General features: G+C 46.5%; 1 protein-coding gene across 3 annotated transcripts in view; it reads left to right on the forward strand.

The window, feature by feature from the left end:
* Positions 1-18,646, forward strand: part of Akap2 (A-kinase anchoring protein 2) — a 240,776-nt gene that overhangs the window by 20,233 nt on the left and 201,897 nt on the right. The window lies entirely within an intron of this gene.

Consider the following 18,646-nt stretch of genomic DNA (forward strand, 5'->3'; position numbering starts at 1 on the left):
TCTCTCTCTCTCTCTCTCTCTCTCTCTCTCTCTCTCTCTCTCTCTCTCTGTCTCTCAATCCCAATTTTCTCCTCTTTAATGCTGGGATAGAATAATCACCAGTTACTGTGAAAAGAGCCTTGTACACTCAAAAGTGTCCATGGAGAAGTGCTTGGTTGTCATTCTTACCACTGTTGAGTAGCGTGTGGGTTTCGTGGCCATGTGAACATTTTCAAGTGTGGCCCGTGTGGTCATGCATCTGTTTGTTCACACCAAACCATGTGATGCTGGGCCATGGCCTCTACCAGAGACCCCCCCATACCCAAGCACCTGTCTCGCTTAGAAGTCAAGTTTGGTCTGCCCTGGACTCGGTTTGGTTCGGGATTGTGCTGAGGCTTCCCTGTGCCTTCAGCAGGTGATTGAACAGTTTCAGGAGCCAGGAAAGGTGGAGAGGGGGGTGACTTCTGGTGTGGAACTGACAAATATGGAGATGACCGTGTTTGAGGTGTAGAAGTCAATAGGAGGAAGCCAAGGAAGGCTATCTATTGCTCTAGTGAATGCCTGTAACCCCAGCATTGGGAAGGCAGATGAAAGGTCTCACCAGTGTGTGTGTGTGTGTGTGTGTGTGTGTGTGTCCACAGTTTTAGCATCCTCAATCCCCAAATCCCAAATCTAAAATCCTCCGAAGTTGGAAACTCCTTGGAGTGTCATTATGATACCACAATTGGAAAAATCCCATAGCAAGAGCCTTTGTTTAATTGATTTAAACATTTAAACAAAATGATTTAAAATAGTGAATGTATAAATTGTCATCAGGCTATGCGAATAAAGCTTATGAAAAATATAAATAAGATTTTCATTCTTTTCTCAAAAAAATCTCCTTACCCATGAACAAGTATTCCAAAATCTGAAACCAAAGCCAGGAGCAGCAGTGCATGCCTATAATCCTAGCACTCGGTCCGTCCTTGGAGAAGACAGGCTCAAAGGTCAAAGTGACCCTTAGAACATTGGGACCCCAAAAGCCAACCCAGGCTACACGAAGACTCTACAAAAACTGAAATTCAAAATGTCAAGCATTTCTGAAAAAGAACGTCCAGCCTGTTTCCCTGTCCCCAGGACTTACATTTCAAATGGCCTATCAAGTTGTCTCTCTGGCAGAAGGTGGCAACGAAAAGCTTAGGTCTGTAGGCAAATTGTTTTGTTTTGATTTTTCCACTTCTGGAATTGAAGTTAGGTCCTCACAAATGCTGGGCCAGGGTTTCCACCTCTGAGCTACGTGTCTAGCACAGCCCCAGAGAAATCTTTAAGTGGCATTGTTTTCCTTTGGACCTATTAACAAAAACTCTAACTTGGCTTAAGGAGTCCCATTCACTTTGGCTTTGATCCCTGCTCATGAATCATTTTGCATCTGGAAGTTTCCATCAGGGAGTTCCTGGTATGAAGGAAACTGTACCCTTACAGAGCATGTGGGCCAGAACCCCCAGACGGCTACGTCTATCTCGGCATCACGTTCTCATCGTAAAAGCTGTCGCAAAGCGGGAGTGACGTCTTTGGGGCAAAAGTCACTAGAATACAAGTTGTATGGCTATTTTACAGTTATTTTTGTTTGTTTGTTTCAAAACACAGTAATAAATATTGCAAGACAGTGGTCAACTCAGCTTACTTAAGCTGGGCTCCGACCAGCTGATTTTGTCCAAACCCCGTCCATCCTAGGCCTTTGTGTCTTATAGCCGCTAGGGGGCACCCGTGAGCCCCAGCCAGGGCGTTGTTGCTTCTACCTCAAAATCCCAAGGCACAGGAAAGAGCCCCATAGGCCCACACTCTGGCATTTTAAAGATAGAATATTTCTGTTATATCTGTGAGAGAGAAAAATGGCAGAGAGATGTTCTAGAGGCTCCAAGGAGGCCAGCAGTGCTGGGTTGCGAGATGCATCCACTGCCCTCGCAGGACGCACTGCTGGGTGCCGCCGACTCAACCACTAGAAGTCTGTGTTTGCTAAGACCCCACAATCATCCCTCAGACTGTGGCTCCAGCCATTGCCTACTGTGGCCCCCTGAGAGCACTGAGCGGCATCTAAAGTGGGGCTTACTTTAGGTGGGAACTTGTGGAGTTGAGACCTTCAGTCCTAAGTTAGGGGCTTGAAGTTCAAATTTATGCCTTGACTGACACTCAGCCTTAGATCTTAGATTGGAGAATCTGCCCCCTACAGTCAAATTTCCTCTGTTTTCTCAAGAAGGGAGCCCTGTGGGCCTTGGACCAGTTGGCTGACGTGACTGACCGTGTGAAGCTGAGAAGGAGGAACCCCAGGTCTTGCTGAACACACACAAATTCTAGATACTATGCAACCCCATTTATTTTTAGACACAGTTTCAGTGTTTAATGTTGCTTAATGTTTTTTTTCAGCCCAGCCTGTGGGGCTATACTAGCACACAGAGTTTGGTTAGGGAATCATCAATGTCTTTATAACAGCCAGCAAATGGAGCTATGGTTCGTGCTGAACATGATGCAGCATAGTTGAGCCAATCTCTTATTTAAATTTTTCTTCTTATTTCATTTATGTATGTGTATATGTGCCTGTGTGGACATACGCGTGTACAGGTGACCATGGAGACCCAGAAGAGGGCGTTGGCTTCCTCGGAGCTGGAGTGTGTAAGCCACCTAACTTGGGTGCTGGGATCTGAACTCAGATCTTCAAGGTTGAGCAGCGAGCACTCCTAACTGCTGCTGAGTTCTCTCTCTCCAGCCCCCAACCTCCATTCCTTCTTTAAAACAGATAAATAAGAAACTTAGATTTCCTGCTGCCTTTCAGGAGGCACCCTCTTAGTGTGCCATTCATCCCTAAGCCCTCCCACCACTTCTGGCCTTGAGTACCCAGTTGTAATCCATCTCTTCAGAGATCCTCTCTCACACCCTTGAGCCCTCCCTGCGTTCTTCTGCTTCCTCCGACCATGCTGCCACTTTGGTTGGCATGCCTTCTAAATGCTTCTGTGCCTCAGCAATTTTTGTTTCATCCCGTAAGACCTTGCTATGGATCAAGATCATGAAATTCTGCCCTGCCTTTCCCTAGGCTTCTTTGAAGTCTGTCCTGGCTGGTTTCATGTCAACCTGACACAAGCTGGAGTCATTTTGGAAGAAGGAACCTCAATTGAGAAAATGCCCCACTAGTTTGACCTGTAGGCAACGCCCATGGTGCATTTTCTTGATTGATGAATGATGTGGGAGGGTCGGATCAATGTGGGTTGTACGCCCTGGGTTGATGATCCTGGGTTCTAAAAAAAGTTGTTCAAGCCCTAAGGAGTAAGTCAGTAAGCAGCACCCTCCTTGGCCTCTGCATCAGCTCCTGCCTCCAGGTTCCTGCCTTGTCCTGACTTCCTTCAGTGATGAACAGCAATACAGAAATGTAAGCCATGTAAACCCTTTCCTCCCTAGCTTGCTTTTTGGTCTGGGCGTTTTATCGCAACAATAGAAACCCTAACCGAGACACAGTCCTACAGCACTTCCTAACTAGGGTGTTAGCTTTGTTAAATGCTATGTCACAACTGTTAGCACACCTTCCTCTTGAGAGGATGTGTTCCACCATGTAGAGACCCAGCAGCAACCCCTGCCTCTAGCTCGTCACTCTCTTGGTAGACATTGATGAATGACACTGGTCATTTTTTACTTCTCTCTCAAAATCCCAGAGCCCCCTTCTTTACAAGCTGTAATTTCAGCTCCGCTCACCTGGGCTAGGCGCTCTTTTCAGAACAGACCCCCCCCCCCCGCCAGGTGTCTGGTCCCAGAGCCTCACATAGGGCAACCCACAGCTGGGCCACAGGCCTGACCACAGCCCCCAGCTTCTGAGAGGAAGGGGCAGGGCCCAGCTCTGTGCCTCTGAGAACCAGCCAGAGAACAATGCCAGGAAGTGTCCAAGTGGGAAACAACCCGCTGGGCTGAGCCCATTCGGGGGAGCTTCCTGATTGGCTTGATCTGCTGTGCGCAGGAACTCTTAGAATAACTTTGGAATTGTCCCAGTGGAGAGACAAAACTTCTCCACTGGAGAGGGGCTGCCACCTGGTAATGGCAAGCTGAGAAAACATGGCTAGAAACCATGAAATCAGAGGGCTCTGATGTTTCCTTCAGGGAAGTCTCTTTGGATTTACCTAGCCTCCTTTCTCCTCCCTCCACCCCCTACTGTGGCCATTTTCTGAGCCTCAGGTTCAGTGAACCTTCTATACCTTCTGAATGGCTGACATCCTCCCTTCTGGGACTCAGGTAGCGGAGGCCCTGATTGTCCTTTGGTAGCTGGTTAGGCAGCTCAAGGATGCCCATGGTGCAGGTGGCCACGGGAGGAAAGGGCTTCTTTCTCAAACCCTCTTTCTGCAGTAGAATGGGAGGTCTGGCTGTAGATGAACGCTCTTCCCAGCATTGTGGAGGCAGCCCATAACACACTAGATGCTGTTTTCAAGAGGGAGTGGTACCCAGATTCTATTTCTGTTCCAAGGAACAGCCAAGCCAGGGCAAGAGATGGTGTGGATAGAGGTTTCAATCTGCTCCCTCCTCAACCAGCACAGCTCTCTGTGTTTCAAGTGTTAGAAAGAGCCAATTCTCCTGAAGTGAGGAGGTACTGAGAGCCATTAGGACAGGAATGTTTCGTTTCTTCTTTGGAGACGGGGTTGTGTTGAGTGGCTGTTGATTTTCAAGGCTCCAGCAAATCCAGCTCTGTATCCGATGGGTGACGCTCATAGCTGTTTAGCCTCTCTCGGCCTCAGCTCATCCTCAGTCAAGGGTGGGGTACAATGGTAAAAAACTGAACCGTGTCTGTCATTCCTGTGCTATTTAGCTTGTGAAATATTCAAAGAATGTTAGCTATTTTCACCACTGCTTGTGTTGGACTCTAAATAATCATTTCTTCCAATAGATCTATTTTAATCCATTTTTAAAATAATTTTTATTTAAATGTGTGTGTATATATGTTTGTGTGTGTGAATTTATACCACATGTGCGTGCTCACAGAGACCAGACAAGGGTTTTAGATCTCTTAGGATTATAGTTAGAGATGGTTGTGAACCACCTTATGGGTGTTAGGGATTGAATTTGGGTTCTCTGGAAGAGCAACCCATTCTCTCCAGTCCCAAGTCAGTCTTAAGATTCTAACTTTGGAGTCTTGAAAGCACTGCTTGTCTCCCCAAGAGTGACTTCTAATATATATAACAGATGAAGATGTGTTGATGAAGCTATCTGGATGAACACACACACACACACACACACACACACACACACACACACACACCACCGTAATGGGAAATCCTGAATCAGCGGGAGAGCTAACATGGAGTGCTGAATTTAGACACAAACAGTGAGGAAACAGGGATTTGGACGAGAAGAATGTACCACGTAAACAATTCTCACAATCTGGTCTAGGAGCCCAGCAGCTTCCTCCCTGGCACGTGAATGAAAGGGAATCATGGGGCCAAATGAAGTACATGCCAACACTTCCATCGTTCTGGCCCAGTGCCCGCTTCTCAGGTCACCTCGACTTTATGCTTTTATTTAGGTGATCCCAGAGGGAATAAAGATAAGTTGATTACACATGTAAAGACACACATACCTGCAGTCAGGTGAAATTATACATTGGAGGTATCTGAAAGAAAAAGCGGGGGCCAGAGATGTGGCTCAGCAGTTAAGAGCACACACACTGCTCTTACAAAGGACCGGGGTTTAATCCTCAGACCCCATTTCATCCGATGGCTCACACCTGCCATTAACTACAGCTCCAGGAGATTCGACACCCCTGGGCTTCACAGGCACCTGCACTTAAATGCATAAACCCACGAGCAGATACACGGGCATACATTTACTTTTAAAAAAAAATAAATCTTTTTGAAAGAAATGAAAATCACAGGAAACATTCCAGTTCCCTTTCGCATTATCCCACAGCAGACAGATTCTTAATCAGTTTTTTCAACTAAGCCAGAAGTGTCACTATTTTGAGTTTGTTCTTTCCAGAGCCATATTCTACAGTAGAAAATGAAGCACGGGTCCCGTCTAGAGGCTGTGTCTGCTTGGGAACCATTTATGCATTCCTGGAAATCAGGTGTCCAATCAGCATTCATGGGGAACTGTCAATGAATGGATCCGCTCCACATCTTCTGCAAGGCTAGCAAAATGCTAGAAGCCATAGTCAAAGCAAGAGAAGGGGTAGCAAATATCCTCCAGCTCTTTGCTAACTCCTGCTGGGGAGGGAAGGAGCCACAGAGCCATGAGCGAGTGATGAAAATCCAACCGGTAGAAGTGTGTCCATGAGATAAAGCAGCGAGGAGGCCATGTCCAAGGAGGACTTGTGGAGGGAAGCAAAACTTGAGTGGATTCAGAAATAGCGAGCCCAGAGGGAAGGAGAGCGCAAAGGCAGTCCAGACAGAGGGATGCAGGAAAGGCAGTCCAGATGGAGGGACTCGGGAAAGACGGAGGGATGCGGGAAAGGAGTCCAGACGGAGAGACGCAGGAAAGACAGAGGGACACGGGAAAGGAGTCCAGAAGGAGGGACGCGGGAAAGGCAGTCCAGACGGAGGGACGTGGGAAAGGCAGTCCAGACAGAGGGACACGGGAAAGGCACTGAGCACAGCCCAGGCCCAGTGTGTGCAGGGATCCACTAAGAAATCATTTTCCATGGAGTTAACAGATCATATGCAGCCCATGAGTGGCTTCCAGCATAGATGTAGCATTGTGGTATGGTTCGACCTGTTATGGATTTGAGGGTCCTGTGGCTATGTGGGCAAGCAGATTGGTTGGCAGGTTGTTAGAGGCATTTAGGGAGGCCGTCTTAGTAGAGTTGAAGAGAAGATGGGATGGAAGAGTTGTGGAGCAAATTGGCTCATATATTCATATTCAGTGTGTGTGTGTGTGTGTGTGTGTATGTGTGTGTGTGTGTGTGTGTGCGCGCGCGCGCACGCACCCTCATGTACGATGCTTCTGCCCACAGTCTTTCAATTTTCATGGTGGCACTGAAGGGGTACACACCAGCAGAAACTATGCTTTGGATTGTAACTTTTCGCTTTTCCCAAGCTCGTCACACATGGTAAGATCTCTCTTAGATGCTGGGCAGTGGCAATCGATACGACTCCCAGTAACCATGAAGCTCTGGGGGATGAGCACAACTGATTCTGTTCAGTAGATTGGGTTGCTAAGTTGTTCTATTTGGGGAGTTACATGTAGCATGGTGGATTTCTTGGGTGACTCTGTTGTAAGTTATGGGCCATCTGTATTGGTGTGGCGGTTGCCAAGGAACAGCAAGTCTGAGGTCACGAGAACATCCAAGGGGTCTTAGGCTGGGTGGATTGTCCTGGTGCTGACAACGGAACTAAAACCAAAATGCTGGAGAGCAGACAGCTTGAAGGAGATGAGGCTGGTCTTGCCTGGGTTGGGTTTGAAGTGTTTATGGATGGAGTAACTAGAGGATTTTTGTTGTTGTTGTTGTTGTTTTGGTTTTTCAAGACAGGGTTTTTTTCTGTGTAACAGTCCTAGCTGTCCTGGCACTAGCTCTTGTAGACTAGGCTGAACTTGAACTCACAGAGATCCACCTGCTGCTGCCTGCCGAGTGCTGGGATTGAAGGTGTGCCGCCCCGCCACCACCCTGCTATCTAGCGGATTTAAAAAGCAGTTGTCCACAGAGGCTGGGGGTCTGCAGTGGTTAGGGAGGGCATCGGCAGGTAGGCAGGAATGATACAACCCCAGGCTGGACACGATCAGCCAGTTTCCAATGTCGAGCAAGCAGCGGACCAAATCTGCACTAAAGAGAAGCCGGTGAGGGGCGAGGCGGGTGCTGAGAAGAGGGCTCAGCTGGTAAAGGCCTCTCTGGGGAAACGTGAGGTCCTGAGATTGATACCTTGGTCTGTGAAAGTCGGGGATGGTAAAGCTCACCAGTAACCAATTTCAGCACTAGGGAGGCAGAGACATGAGGATCTCTGGGGCTTTCTGGTCAGCCAATTTGTCAAATCAGGGAGCTCCAGATTTGGTGAGAGACCCTGTCTCAAAGAATCAAGTAAAGGGCTATAGAAGACACTTGGCATCAACCTAAGACCTGCACACACCTGGACACCGCTCTATATACGGACATATACAATGCACAGGAGAGAAGTGGGACCCGCCCCCCTGAAGAGAAGAACGGTCATCAACAGTGTATTCAAAAATGAAGACTGGGTGCCTTTGAACCCAGCACTCGAGAGGTAGATGCAGGAGGGTCTCTATGAGTTCGAGGTCACCCTGATCTATGTAAAGAATTTCAGGCCAGGAAAGGATACTTAATGAGACCCTGTCTCAAAAAAAGGATACTTAATAAGACCCTGTCTCAAAAAAAATTAATTAATTAAAAAAAACCACAAGAACAATAAGAAAGGTTGGGACTACTGAGGGAAATCTGAATACTGTAACCTGAGTACTTGGGAAACTGAGGCAGGATGGCTATTAATTAGAACCTATCATAAACATAGCAAATTGCAAGCCAACCTTGGGCGCTAAACAAAGAAGAAAGAAAGAAAAGAAAGAAAAAGAAAAAGAAGGAAGGAAGGAAGGAAGGAAGGAAGGAAAGAAAGAAAGAAAGAAAGAAAGAAAGAAAGAAAGAAAAGGAAATCCACAGCATGACATTCAGTTCAGTGGTAGAGAGCCTGCCTAGCATGCATAAAATCCTGGATTTGATATCAAACATTACTAACTAAACAATAAAGGGAAAAGGCCATGAAGATCTGCTAGACTTGGCAGTAGGGATGGCATGGGCATTACTGAGAGCAGGTTCAGTGGAACGAAAGGAAGGCAGAGCGAAGAAGGTGAAGGAAGGAGGGTGATAGAGAGGCGGCTATGAGCCGCTATACCTGCGGAGATCCGGAAGAGGGGTGTTGCAGTCACTGGGACAGGGGGCAAGGCCAGGCTGAGAGTGGGGAGTCCTGCTTTTCCCACCACCATCAGTGTCACAGGAGCCCAGAGGGAGGGGGCAGGCTGGGGTGAGGTTGGAGCGGAGCCTGGAAGGTGTGAGCGTCCAGCAGAGGAAGTCATTGGATCTGGGAAGGAGGCAGTGAAGCCTGGCCAGGGCTTTTCCTATGAAGAGGATATGACCTGGACATTTGGAATTCTCAGAGGGACCTTTCTCTTCTCGGTCATGTTCTCATCCGAGGGGTGACGTGGGAGAAGTGAAATGGGCCCAAGTTTCCACTGCCACCTTGCAGTCGAGGGAGGACCTGTTCTCTCGCAAGGACTAATGGAAATCCGGTTTATTTAAGGGCCCTGAACATTATTCATTCTGAAGTGCCACACGGCCTACTGTGACTCATGGGAATAAAAGGAAGTGGTCTCCTTGTGGGTGGCAGTCACAAATGACAAATATTTGGGGAGTGTCATAGAAACACATGTGTATCTTCCTGGAATGTGGAAAATGGGTATGGTAGCTACCTACTTGGTGAAAACAAACAATATTCTTCCCAGCGTTCTATCTATGATACAGAAACAGAGAAATAGTCAGAGTGAGATGTGGGGCTACTCAGTAAATACTGCTAGAGCAAAAGCTGGGATCAGTGAATGGGGTCTCAGAAAATCTGGGGCTGCAGACAGCAGAAATTAATAGGGATTGATTGGACCCATTATTTTCTCTATTCTTGGGTCATTCTTTTTTAAAAAAAAAAAAAACAAAACAAGCAAACTTATTTCTGCCTAATAACATAGTTGGCCTAAATCAGTTAAATTGGTTTGTTTGCTTATTTTGAGACAGAGTCTCACATAGCTCAGTCTGGCCTCAGATTCATGGTAAGCTGAGGTTGGCCCTGAACTTTATTTATTTTGTTTTGTTTTTGGAGGCAGGGCTTCTCTAGCCTTGGTTGTCCTGAAACTCTTTCTGCAGACCAGACTGGCCTCAAACTCATAGAGATCCTCCTGCCTCTGCCTCCCGAGTGCTGAAATTAAAGGCGTGTGCCACCACCACGGTGCCAACCCGGAACTCTTGATCTTTCTGCCTCCCCTGCTGAATGCTGGAATCACAGGGCACCACATTGGTTTGGGTTAGGTAGCCTCGACTCCTTGGCCAAGGAGCTGGACCCCCTAATCACGAGTTTTACCAGACCCACAGGGAAGCCCAGAGAACTAATTTTTCTCCCTAGATGAGCTAGAAATTGTTTAAGGGGAAAGGGGAGGAGGAAAATGGAAAATCCTAGAGAGACAAAATTCGCACCTGCTGTCTACCTCTGCTTCTGTTTCTACAGTCACCTCTGAGACACATACCGATCTGTGTTTGGCTTCCAGTGTAGAACCGGAACCTCAAAGTCACCAGTGACTTTCGTATGAGGTGATTAAGATGCCACACTGCCGGGTCAGCGCTCAAGGCTCATCCTGGTGACGTTCAGTTCATGGCCAGTGACGCAAAAAGATGCTGCGGTTGTGGTCAGCTGAGATCCCCTGCTGAGACTCTTACTGCAGCAATTTGGGGCTCAGTTCCAGCCAAGTCTTAGTTACAAAGGTTGATTAACAGTAATGAATTAAGTCTTGCTTCCCTCCCCCTCTTCTGCTGAGTCACTGTTAGGGCTCTGAGTTCTCACTATCTTTAGCCCCAAATCTTGGAAAATTTCTAAGCATTCACTCAAAATTCGGCAATGTATGTGTCCTGTATCAATTGGTATGTCAGGACCAGCCGATTTGTCCGCATGTCTCTGAGAACCGAGGAAAGAAATAGACAAAAGGCAGGAGATAGAATCTTCTAGTGAATACATCAACCGCCCCAAGTTTATTACTCACAGCCCTTATATACCCCGGCCAAAAGGGGAGGGCAAAAGACTTCCTTACCAATGATACAAGGAACAAGCAAGCCTAATTACCTCCTTATATCACAAAAAAACACCTAGTAACCATGCCCTAAGTCAAATGTCCTGCTGTCTGGCCTTTGAGGAGTAAGACACCCAGTAGCCACACCTTTGGTCAAACATACTGTCGTTCATCCTTGAGCTTTGAGGAGCAAGGATAGGTTTGAATTCTCTGACCTTTAGTCAAGAGAGAATGGATTCAAGACTGTGGGCTCCCATATTGGGATAAGATGTAGATCTGCGTGACAGTCAGCTACAAAGACAGTTGCTTAAACATGAGGTTTATTTTTCCCTCCTGTGGACACATAGCCACGAGACATCTGGTGGTGGTCTCTGGGAGTTAGTCAGGGACCCATGTCACCTCTCTTAACTGTCAAGGGGACCCTTGTCCTATGTGTTGAAAATGGTACTTAAAGCTTTACCTCCCATGATGCATTTCAGGCAGAAGGGTAAAGGAAGGCTAAAGAAGCAAGGTCGGAGGAAGGTTCTAGAAGCTACCCTATGATACTTTTGCTTACTTCCCTTTGGTCAGAACAGGCTACATGTAGCTACAAAGAATGCTGAACAATGTAGGTGTCTTAGTAAGGGTTTCTCTTGCTGCAATGAAACACCATATCCAAAAGCAAGTTGGGGAGGAAAGGGTTTATTTGGCTTACACTTCCATATTGTTGTTCACCATTGAAGGAAGTCAGGACAGGAACTCAAGCAGGGCAAGAACTTGAAGGTAGGATGATGCAGAGGCCATGGAGAGGTGCTGTTTATTGGATTGTCCCCATGGCTTGCTCAGCCTGTTTTCTGACAGAACCCAGGACCACCAACCCAGGGATGGCATCACCTACAACGGGCTGGGCTCTCCGCCGTAAATAACCAATTAAGAAATTCTCACTTAGATTTCCCACCATTCGGATAACTCTATCTTGTGTGTCAAGTTGACATGACTGGCAGGCACAGTGGGCTTTATCCTGTGTGGCTGTACACCCTGCTCAGCCCTGGGGGATTGAGTTACCGTGAAGCAGGGAAGAATGGGAACTTAGCAACTGACACTCTTCCTTTGCAGTTTTTACTCATGCTGGACACATAAGAATGGAGGGGTGGGAGGCCGGGGGGGGGGGGTGCGGCCTGCTTCTCTAAGCAGCTCTTCCTGTGGCTCTCATTTTGGCAGGCTGGGCAGGCAGGCACCTCGCTTGACTGCTCAGCTGTAAAGCTGCAGTTCGGTAGAAAGGTGAATTTAGCTAGCCCGGCAGCATCAGCTTTCATTCCGTAAGAGCCTGTTGAGAATCACACTCGTGTCAACTGAGCAACAGTGTGGAACACGCCTGTATGTCCCTCAGGAGTGGGAAAGATTGGAAAGGCTCCATCCGCTGTCAAGATTATTCTGGGTTACAGCCCCATAGGAGAGTCCTTGCTCGCTCCAGAATATACTTAGACTTCTGGAGATTTCACAGCAGAAAAAAAATAATGACACCTTGAAACTTGCAGATAAATGGATGGATCTAGAAAACATCGTATTGAGTGAGGTAACCCAGAGCCAGAAAGTCAAATATCATATGGACTCACTCATAAGTGACTTTTTACACATAAAGCAAAGAAAACCAGCCTACAATTCACAGTCTCAGAGAACCTAGACAACAATGAGGACCCTAAGAGAGACCTACATGGATCTAATCTACATGAGAAGTAGAAAAAGACAAGATCTCCTGAGTAAATGGGGACCATGGGAGAGGGCTGAAGGAGAGGGGAGAGAAAGGGAGGGGAGCAGAGAAAATGTATAGCTCAATAAAATTAATTTAAAAATTAAAAAAATAACACATTCTTAAGATAGCTGAAACAAAAGAGTCAGGCTATCTATTTCTATAGCATGCTGCAGGAAGTAAGTGAGAACCCTAAGAACTACATCAACCCCTTTGAAGGGTAGCCCACCATGGTCAAACATCTTCCAGAAGGATCCATCTTTTTTTTCATGTTGTTCGAGACAGGGTTTCTCTGTATAGCTTTGTAGCCTGTCCAGGAACTGGCTGGCCTCGAACTCACAGAGATCTGCCTGCCTCTAGCTCCCAAGTGCTGGGATTAAAGGTGTGTGTCACCACCGCCCAGCCAAAGGATCCATCTTTTAAAAATTTCACTACCTTAGCATTGCCACAGCGAGGGCCAGGCACATTCACATTCACACTATCCAAACCATATCAAGTAAACCAAGAGGGAGAGTAGAATCATAAGGTGGGCTGCAGCAGAAAAAATAGAAAAATAGCATGACTTCAAAGATGGAGGCAGAGGTCCATGAGTCAAGAGCTGCAGATGGCCTGAGGGGGAGGGAAAGGAGGAAAGGGATGCTCCCCTAGAGCCTCTAGAAGGGAAGCGAACTCTGACAGTCTGATGTTTGTCTGATGCCCCCCATGTCAGGCGACTGACCTGTGGATATGGAAGCTACTGTGTATTGAAAGTCACTGAGCTGGTAGTGGGTGTCAGGGCAGTAACGGGCAACTGCTGTGACACTCCCCCCTGTGAGGTACCCTGTAAGAGAAAGAGGAAAGCAAGGTGTGTGCCACTGAGGGCAGCACTTCGGCTCTTACAGAGCTTTTCTGGATGTTCTCTGCCCCTAACACACACGCATACACACACATGCACACACATACATACACACACGCATATACACATAACACACACATACACACACATACACATGCACACACACACATGCACACACATACATACACACACGCATATACACATAACACACACATATACACACACATACACATGCACACACACACACATGCACACACATACATACACACACACACACACATGCACACTTTTGTGCCTATGCTGTCCACACAAACTGCCCCATGGCTGCTGTTAGCTACCGTGGAAGCTGTGGTATGCACACTTCATCTGGGCTTGTTGCTCTCCCCAACAACGTAGTCTTTAGTGAAGGAAGAAAGAATGATGCCGGGCAGACAACTTGGGGTTTTACCCCCACACAGCCTCAACACATTGCTCTTTACGTCGCCCTTCCTGATCTTTAGTGTGCGTCTGTGCAGGTAAATCGCATTGCTTCACTGAGAGCATCCACGAGCAGACTCTGTGCTTGATTTATCTTCCTGTCCTTGTTGTTCAGCACATTGCCTGGTACAGAGAGAGTATTTGCATAAAGCTAGAGAGACGAGTGCATGAAAGAATTTAAACAAGCGATGATAGATGTACTATGCAGAGTCAGAGGTCCTCCATGCTCTTCCGGGAGGATGCTGGGGGCAGTGATACATTTTACAAGCCCCTTTAGCCGTGATCCAAACCATCTCCTGCGTTAGCTCTCCGCGGCTGCCCTGTGTTCTTACAGTACTCTGTGCTCACAAGGAACCGAGATGGCTGGTCCAAGGCTGTTGCGTACCTGTCGCAGCCTGTGGAGCCTTGATTAACCTTGCGTATAAATTACATTTCTGCCCATTTGTTATTTTTAGCACAGCCATAGCTGCTTGGCACCTGGAAACCGAGTTAGGTTTCAGTTGTGAAACTACAAAGAAGCAGCACGCTCAATCCCAAGACACTGTATCTTGCCATCTTCCCGAGTCCTGATACTCAGGTTTGTAGGAGCGAGGTGGGGGGGGGGGACTTAGAACCTGGCCCAAAGCCACAGGTATTTTGCAATGAAACTCAACTTCTCAGACCTGGCTTACTTAGGCTGACATAGGCTCCCATTCCCTCTCGTCATTACATTTGGGGTAAAACTCGGTTGGTATCACCAAGGTTTAGTTTCGCTGTTTCCCTCTCTCTCTCTTTCTTCTCAGTTACACAGCACGGTATCACGACCCAAATCTTTAGCATCTGAACCATACAGCTGAACTCTCTGAAACCGAAAGAGCAGGGGCAAGCTGTGGAGATGCAAGTCAGGCTGTGGTCACCAGGTCGCAGAGAAGTCTCAACTGCCTGGGGCTGCTGACCTGGATGGAAGCTCCCTAGGGACATCCCTTCCCCCCACCCCCGTACCTTTATTTAACACAATTTTGCTTTGTTTTATGATCCCTTGAAGTATCTGCTTCTACTTGGGTTTGTAGGTACTATTAGAGAACACTATTTTAACTCCTTGAATTGACACCAAGAAGCTGAGGTCCTATTTATTTCACCCCCTGTGAGAGACTGTCTTCTCAGCATGGGTTCTCAGGAGCATCTAAATCAGGCAATCAAATTAGATAAGTAATATGTAATTTTCTTATTATGTTATTATTTATTTGCTGTGTGTGTGTGTGTGTGTGTGTGTGTGTGTTTTGAGGAGTAGGAACATGTGTCTCACAATGGATACACAAAAGTCAGAGGACAAGTCAGGCAACAGTGGCACATGCCTTTAATCCCAGCACTCGGGAAGCAGAAGCAGGTGGATCTCTGTGAGTTTGAGGCCAGCCTGGTCTACAAGAGCTAGTTCCAGGACAGGCTCTGAAGCTACAGAGAAACCCTGTCTCGAAAAACCAAAAAAAGAGAAAAGAAAAGAAAAGAAAAGAAAGAAAGAAAGAAAGAAGAAAGAAAAAGAGAGAGAGAGAGAGAGAAATTCAGCGGACAACTTGCAAAAGTCAGTTGTCTCCTACTGTGTGGATCCCAGGCACTGAACTCAGGTTGCCAAACTTGGAGGCAAGCACCCTTACACATCGAGCAGTCTGGCTGGGGAGCAAAGCCAGGATCCTGAGTATGCCAGGCAAACAGTCTAACACTGAACTGTGTGCTCAACCACACTAGATTTTAAGTGGAGCAGATATTGAAACTTAGAACAACAAAATTAAAATAATCTATAACCCTACTACCCAGTGACTGATATTTTCCCTTTTTTTTTTTCAGTCTTAATTGTCATTAAAGGGTAACCTACTTACAATTCAGATTTGGAGGGGAGCAGGAAGATAACTTAAGTTCTTTGTAATCTTTCAATCTTAGGTGGTATTCGATAAGTAAATATATCCCTAAAGTGTAAATGCATATATGTCAAATATAATTGCGATATACATTATCGAGGTATATTAGAATATAAATAAGATTTTATGCACACTCATATTTGACCCGTCTTAATTGTTACTGCAGTAGTGCAATGTAACAAACTCCACCCACCTGTAATCCCGGCACTCAGAGGAGAAATAAACTCAAGGCCGGCCAGCTACAGTAGCAAGACCCTATCAAAACAAAACAAAAGACGGGGATGAGGTGCAAGGCTTTAATCCCAGTTTCTTGAGAGGTCGAAGCAGAGGTGGACAGAAAAGCAGTGGTAGGCAGATGTCTGTGAGTTGGAGGCTGGACAGGTATACATTCGGAGTTCCGGCAAGGGCTGCATGAAAAGATTGCCTCACACTCATTATCTGAAACTTGGAGTTGTTTATTCTGACTCTTTAGCAAGCTGGGCTCTGCTAAGTGGCTCTGGGTTACAGGCTTTTCTACCTTGAACAAAACTCAGATCTGTTCTGAAAACAAGGTTATCTAGTCGTCTCTTGGCTCTAGCCAAGAGGTACAAGGAGCCAAGCACAAGCAAACCTACCCAAGCCTCTGTTTGTACTTTTGTCTTGTTGGTGCTAATGTCATTAGCCAACACACCTCACATGGCTAAACCCAGAGTCAAGGGGAAGGAAGGCAAATTAGTGGCTAAGAGCAATGTTAGCGGTCCAGGGAAGTAGTTGTTCTTCCTGGGGAGGCAAAGATGAAAGGGAGGGACACACACACACACACACACACACACATTTGTATGCATGTGCTTGTGGGTATGTGCGTGTGTAAGTGCAATGTCCATGGAGTCCAGAAGAGGGCAACAAATCCCCTGAAGTTAGAGTTACAGGCAGTTGTGAATCACCTGACGTGGGAGCTGGTACTTGAACTCAGGTCCTCTGAAAGAGCAGCAAATGCTCTTAGCCACTGAGCTATCTCTGCTGTTCCCAAAATAGGGGCTATTTTAAAGGCTAATATCTGAGGCGTCTGCTGAGATCCTCTCATTTGAGATTTAGGTGAAACCTCAGAACTCACCTGGCCACTAGTTCCATGCACTCTGTCTAAGAGATCTCTGACCCGGAAATTGCATTGCTGCAATTTAAGATCACTCAGCTGTCCCTTGTGTTGCTCCAGTTCCGCCCTCATGTTTTTTATTTATTCCTCCCTAGAATATTTCACAGAGATGTATGCGGAAGATTTTGCTGAACATTTGGGGCAGCAAATGAGTTTTACATCTGCATTCAAAGCTCTGCGTCATTCAGCCCCTCTCATTTGGACTCGATGTGAATTTAGCCCACACTCAGCCTCCCAACCCAGTGCTTGCTGGAGAATTTTCTCTGGTCTCAGAAGTTCTGATCAGCTCATCTCAGCTTTTGTGCAGCCTGGTTCAGCTTTCATATTCATTCATGGGATATCTGTACATTGAGAATGAGTGCCCCTCCTCACCTTGATAAATGTTTGATTCAGATGGGGAAATTAATAATGCCTGTTGCTATTTGGGAGCCAGATCATTCTCCTCTGCAGGGACTGTTGGTGCATTGTAAGGTGTTTGTTAGCATCTCCAGCCTCCAGTTACTAGATGTCAGTAACACCAACGCTTGTGCCCTGGAGTTATAAACAACCAGAACAGAGATGTTGCAGCCTTCTTCCAGGAGGAAAAAAAATATCTCATTAGAAAATTGCTGCTAACTCAGGTGGTGGTGGTGGTGCACGCCTTTAATCCCAGCACTCGGGAAGCAGAGACAGGTGGATCTCTGGGAGTGTGAGGTCAGCCTGTTCTACAAAGCAAGTTCCAGGTCAGTCAGGGCTACACAGAGAAACCCTGTCTCAAAAAATAAAAAAAAGGAGGGAAAGGAAGAGAGGAAGGATGAGTGAATGACCAATGGATAAATGAATGAATGAATGAACTAAAAATTCAAACCAAAGCATTCAAGAGGGCCAGAAGCGTAGAGTCTTTTAGACAGAAGGTTTCTATCTCTGCATAACACACCATGACCTGGTTGCAATACGACATTGGCCCACTATTCCAATACATGCAGTGTTTTTGAACAAGGATTATGTGAGACTGTAGAACCAATGCAGTAAGAGCTAGGACAGTGATTGGGAGTGGGGGGGGGGGTGCGGGTGTTGGACCTCCTGGCTTGCATTCTTGTGTCAAATCTCTGAAATAGTTACTGAACCATACAAGTCCTTGATGATCTCATCTCTAAAATGAAGTTCTCTACTCATAAAAGTTATTGAGAAGGTTATATGAAATAACCCACATGTATTGGTAAGGGTTCTCTAGAGTAACAGAACTTATATTTTCATTTATAGATAAAGGGAATCTATGGGAATGGCTTATAGGTTGCAGTCTAGCTAATCAGTGGTTGGCTGTAAATGGAAAGTCCAAGAATCCAGTAGTTGCTTAGTTCACCAAGCTAGAGATCTCAACTAGTCTTCAGCAAATGCTGGAGTCCCGAAGAAGTAGGCTCTTACACCAGTGAAGGAACAGATGTGCTAGCAAGGAAAAGTAGGCAAAGATCAAAAGCTTCCTTCTTCTGTGTCCTTATATAGACTTCCAGAAGAAGGTATGGTGCAGACTAAGGGTGTGTCTTCCCTGCACAAGATCCAAATCAAAGGTGTGTGTCTTCCTGCCTCAAAAGTCCAGACTAGAAATGGATTCACCCACTTTAAACCAAGCAAAAGATCTCTCCCAGGGGGGCCCTCCATTTCTGGCTTGCAGTTCATCCCAGATGTAGTCAAGTTGACAACAGAGAATAACCATCACACCATGTGAATTAGTTCTTGGAACAGGGAACAAGGACTCATCATTATTCCTGTCATTATATTGGGAGAATACGAATGATGAGCTTTACCCACAAGCATAGCCATAGCTGCTCTTCTGGAATAGTCTCAGA

The sequence above is a fragment of the Microtus ochrogaster genome, linkage group LG5 (genome assembly GCF_000317375.1).
Source record: "Microtus ochrogaster isolate Prairie Vole_2 linkage group LG5, MicOch1.0, whole genome shotgun sequence".
NCBI classification, from domain to species: Eukaryota; Metazoa; Chordata; class Mammalia; order Rodentia; family Cricetidae; genus Microtus; species Microtus ochrogaster.